Consider the following 5,000-nt stretch of genomic DNA (forward strand, 5'->3'; position numbering starts at 1 on the left):
AAATATATTGCAAATGGGATCCCAATTCACATATATTTGACACAAGTCAAATATATTGCAATTGGGATCCCAATTCACATATATTTGACTTGTGTCAAATATATTGCAATTGGGATCACAATTGCAAATTATATCTTACCCAGAGCCCCAGGCTCCCAGAAGGGAGCTGGGCTGTGATAAGGCTTGCCCCGGAGCCTACCACTGGTGCTAAGACTCCCATAAGCCTCTGGATCTCTGCAGAGTCCCAGAGTCCCAGAGTCCCAGAGTCCCAGAGTCCCAGAGTCCCAGAGTCCCAGAGTCCCAGGGACCCAGAGCCCCAGAGCCCCAGAGCCCCAGAGCCCAAGAGCCCCAGAGTCCCAGGGACCCAGAGTCCCAGAGTCCCAGAGACCCAGAGTCCCAGGGACCCAGAGTCCCAGGGACCCAGGGACCCAGAGACCCAGAGCCCCAGGGACCCAGAGTCCCAGGGACCCAGAGTCCCAGGGACCCAGAGTCCCAGAGACCCAGAGCCCCATAGACCCAGAGCCCCAGAGCCCCAGAGTCCCAGAGCCCCAGAGTCCCAGGGACCAAGAGTCCCAGGGACCCAGAGACCCAGAGCCCCAGGGACCCAGAGACCCAGAGACCCAGGGACCCAGAGCCCCAGAGTCCCAGAGTCCCAGAGCCCCAGAGCCCCAGAGTCCCAGAGTCCCAGAGTCCCAGAGCCCCAGAGCCCCAGAGCCCCAGAGCCCCAGGGACCCAGAGCCCCAGAGTCCCAGAGCCCCAGGGACCCAGAGCCCCAGAGCCCCAGAGTCCCAGAGTCCCAGAGCCCCAAAGCCCCAGAGCCCCAGGGACCCAGAGACCCAGAGCCCCAGAGCCCCAGAGTCCCAGGGACCCAGAGCCCCAGAGCCCCAGAGCCCCAGGGACCCAGAGCCCCAGAGCCCCAGGGACCCAGAGCCCCAGAGACCCAGAGCCCCAGAGCCCCAGGGAACCAGAGCCCCAGAGTCCCAGGGACCCAGAGCCCCAGGGACCCAGAGCCCCAGAGTCCCAGGGACCCAGAGCCCCAGAGCCCCAGGGACCCAGGGACCCAGAGCCCCAGAGCCCCAGAGTCCCAGGGACCCAGAGCCCCAGAGCCCCAGGGACCCAGAGCCCCAGAGCCCCAGAGTCCCAGGGACCCAGAGTCCCAGGGACCCAGAGTCCCAGAGCCCCAGAGCCCCAGGGACCCAGAGCCCCAGAGTCCCAGGGACCCAGAGACCCAGAGTCCCAGGGACCCAGAGACCCAGAGCCCCAGGGACCCAGAGCCCCAGAGCCCCAGAGTCCCAGAGACCCAGAGACCCAGAGCCCCAGAGCCCCAGGGACCCAGGGACCCAGAGTCCCAGGGACCCAGAGTCCCAGGGACCCAGAGCCCCAGAGCCCCAGAGTCCCAGAGACCCAGAGACCCAGAGCCCCAGAGCCCCAGGGACCCAGGGACCCAGAGTCCCAGGGACCCAGAGACCCAGAGCCCCAGGGACCCAGGGACCCAGGGACCCAGAGACCCAGAGCCCCAGGGACCCAGAGCCCCAGAGCCCCAGAGCCCCAGAGCCCCAGAGCCCCAGAGTCCCAGGGACCCAGGGACCCAGAGCCCCAGAGCCCCAGAGCCCCAGGGACCCAGAGTCCCAGAGACCCAGAGCCCCAGGGACCCAGGGACCCAGAGACCCAGAGCCCCAGGGACCCAGGGACCCAGGGACCCAGAGACCCAGAGACACAGAGACCCAGAGCCCCAGGGACCCGGCGCACCGGTCGAACCTATCTGGCCCACACTTAAGCCCCCGCCCTCGGACTAAACCAATCAGCCTGCACCGTCAAAAAAGATGCCCACTGGTAGACCTGGAACCTTAAAATATATTGGAAGTGGGATGGTTGCCCAATTGCTGTATAATATATTGCAAGTTCATCCTGCCCACTGGTGGACCTGGGAGCCAAAACGGCGCGCAATATATTGGAAGTGGGACGGTTGCGCAATCGCTGTACAATATATTGGAAGTGGGATGGTTGCCCAATTGCTGTATAATATATTGCAAGTTCATCCTGCCCACTGGTGGACCTGGGTGCCAAAACGGCGCGCAATATATTGGAAGTGGGACGGTTGAGCAATCGCTGTACAATATATTGGAAGTGGGATGGTTGCCCAATTGCTGTACAATATATTGGAAGTGGGATGGTTGCCCAATTGCTGTATAATATATTGCAAGTTCATCCTGCCCACTGGTGGACCTGGGAGACAAAACGACGCGCAATATATTGGAAGTGGGACGGTTGCGCAATCGCTGTACAATATATTGGAAGTGGGATGGTTGCCCAATTGCTGTATAATGTATTGGAAGGACCCTCCGTCAAATCTCAAAGTTCATTCTGCCCACTGGTGGACCTGGGAGACAAAACGCCGCACAATATATTGAAAGTGGGATGGTTGCCCAATTGCTGTACAATACATGGGAAGTGGGATGGTTGTCCAGTTCATTACACCCTCATCCTGGGCCTCTGATTAGGCTTGCCCCGGAGCTTACCACCGGTGCCTACCTCCAGGGGCTTATTCACCCCAACGCCCTGGTCCCCTAACCCGGCATGAATTTCACCAAGGGTCCCCTACCTCCGGGGCTCCCTATCAGCCAATACATTAAGAACACCTCATCCTGGGCCTCTGATAAGGCTTGCCCCGGAGTTTACCACCGGGGCCTACCTCCGGGGCCTAATTAAACCCAACGCCCTGGTTCCCTGAACGGGCCTTATTCAAACAACCTCTCCGCCGCCTAAGCTCCGGAGCTTCCTTTTGGCTCCCAGAGGCCCAGAGGCCCAGGCTCCCAGAGGCCCAGGCTACCAGAGGCCCAGAGGCCCAGAGGCCCAGAGCCCCAGAGGCCCAGAGACCCAGGCTACCAGAGGCCCAGGCTCCCAGAGACCCAGAGGCCCAGAGGCCCAGAGGCCCAGAGGCCCAGAGACCCAGAGACCCAGAGTCCCAGAGACCCAGAGACCCAGGGCCCCAGAGACCCAGAGGCCCAGAGGCCCAGAGACCCAGAGACCCAGAGCCCCGGGGACCCAGAGACCCAGAGCCCCAGAGTCCCAGGGACCCAGAGCCCCAGAGCCCCGGGGACCCAGAGCCCCAGAGCCCCGGGGACCCAGAGCCCCAGAGCCCCAGAGCCCCAGAGGCCCAGAGGCCCAGAGGCCCATAGACCCAGAGGCCCAGAGACCCAGAGACCCAGAGACCCAGGGCCCCAGAGACCCAGAGACCCAGAGACCCAGAGACCCAGAGCCCCAGAGACCCAGAGACCCAGAGCCCCAGGGACCCAGAGCCCCAGAGCCCCAGAGCCCCAGAGACCCAGAGACCCAGAGACCCAGAGCCCCAGAGTCCCAGGGACCCAGAGCCCCAGAGCCCCAGAGCCCCGGGGACCCAGAGCCCCAGAGCCCCGGGGACCCAGAGACCCAGAGCCCCAGAGGCCCAGAGGCCCAGAGGCCCAGAGGCCCAGAGCCCCAGAGTCCCAGAGTCCCAGGGACCCAGAGCCCCAGAGCCCCGGGGACCCAGAGCCCCAGAGCCCCGGGGACCCAGAGACCCAGAGCCCCAGAGTCCCAGGGACCCAGAGCCCCAGAGCCCCGGGGACCCAGAGACCCAGAGCCCCAGAGTCCCAGGGACCCAGAGCCCCAGAGCCCCGGGGACCCAGAGCCCCAGAGACCCAGAGACCCAGAGACCCAGAGACCCAGAGCCCCAGAGCCCCAGAGACCCAGAGACCCAGAGACCCAGAGACCCAGGCTCCCAGAGGCCCAGAGGCCCAGAGGCCCAGAGGCCCAGGCTACCAGAGGCCCAGGCTCCCAGAGGCCCAGAGGCCCAGAGACCCAGAGACCCAGAGGCCCAGAGGCCCAGGCTACCAGAGGCCCAGGCTCCCAGAGGCCCAGGCTCCCAGAGGCCCAGAGGCCCAGGCTACCAGAGGCCCAGAGGCCCAGAGCCCCAGAGACCCAGAGGCCCAGAGACCCAGAGACCCAGAGTCCCAGAGACCCAGAGACCCAGAGACCCAGGCTACCAGAGGCCCAGAGGCCCAGGCTACCAGAGGCCCAGGCTTCCAGAGGCCCAGAGAAATTTTATTTATATTTGATTTGGACATTTTACGCTCTTTCTGGACCCTTAGACCCTCCCCCAAGCTTTGGGCGGGACTTTAGAGAGGTCAAAGTTGAATGCATCCCATTTGCAATATATATGACACTGTTAAATATATTGGAAGTTGGATGGTGTAGGTTATTCCATTCAGAAAGCCAATCAGAGCCAATCAGAGCCAAGTGACACATACTAAAGGGATGGGCCCAACGTTCTGAACTCCTAGATGGAGCACCAGTGCCCCTAGTGCTGTCCAAATGGCGATTTTGCCGCGGGTATCAAACTGGAAAAAGTTATCACTCAGTGTCCAAATGGTCATGCTTTATACGGCATTATGGATCCATAACCGGCATACAATCCCACTGTGGTCATAAGTGTCCAATGGCAATATATTTGAATGGGCCTTTGTCCAGAAAGTGTATAGTGGGGCTAACTTAAGAGGGTCATAGTTACCCCCGCCGTTTACCCGTGCTTGGGTGAATTTCTTCACTTTGACATTCAGAGCACTGGGCAGGAATCACATTGTGTCAAAACCGTCCGAGAGCCTTCACAATGCTGTGTTTTTATTAAACAGTCGGATTCCCCTGGTCCGCAGCAGTTCTAATTCGGCTGTTGGGTGCCGGTCGAGAGAACCACCTCGGAGCTGCCACCCCTCCGAGGCGAGACTCACACCCGATAGATCCACGAGGCCTCGGCTCGTCACACCCGTCTCCAGTCACACTGCTCCGGTCCGGTCCTCCCAAGCCCCTACGGCCGGCGACGCATCCGCACACAACTCCAGAGTCTTCCCCCCCCCACGTCCGAACGGGAGTACGGAAGGCCGCGCTCGCGAGCCTGGCCGGGACCCGCCGATGGGCCTCGGAGCCCGGCCGACTTCGGGAAGGAAGGGCCGAAGGACGAGACGCAC

General features: G+C 62.0%; 1 pseudogene; it reads right to left on the bottom strand.

The window, feature by feature from the left end:
• The window catches only part of LOC136685953 (28S ribosomal RNA), an 11,403-nt pseudogene that overhangs the window by 3,734 nt on the left and 2,669 nt on the right, over positions 1-5,000 (bottom strand).

The sequence above is a fragment of the Hoplias malabaricus genome, unplaced genomic scaffold (genome assembly GCF_029633855.1).
Source record: "Hoplias malabaricus isolate fHopMal1 unplaced genomic scaffold, fHopMal1.hap1 scaffold_47, whole genome shotgun sequence".
Lineage (NCBI taxonomy): Eukaryota > Metazoa > Chordata > Actinopteri > Characiformes > Erythrinidae > Hoplias > Hoplias malabaricus.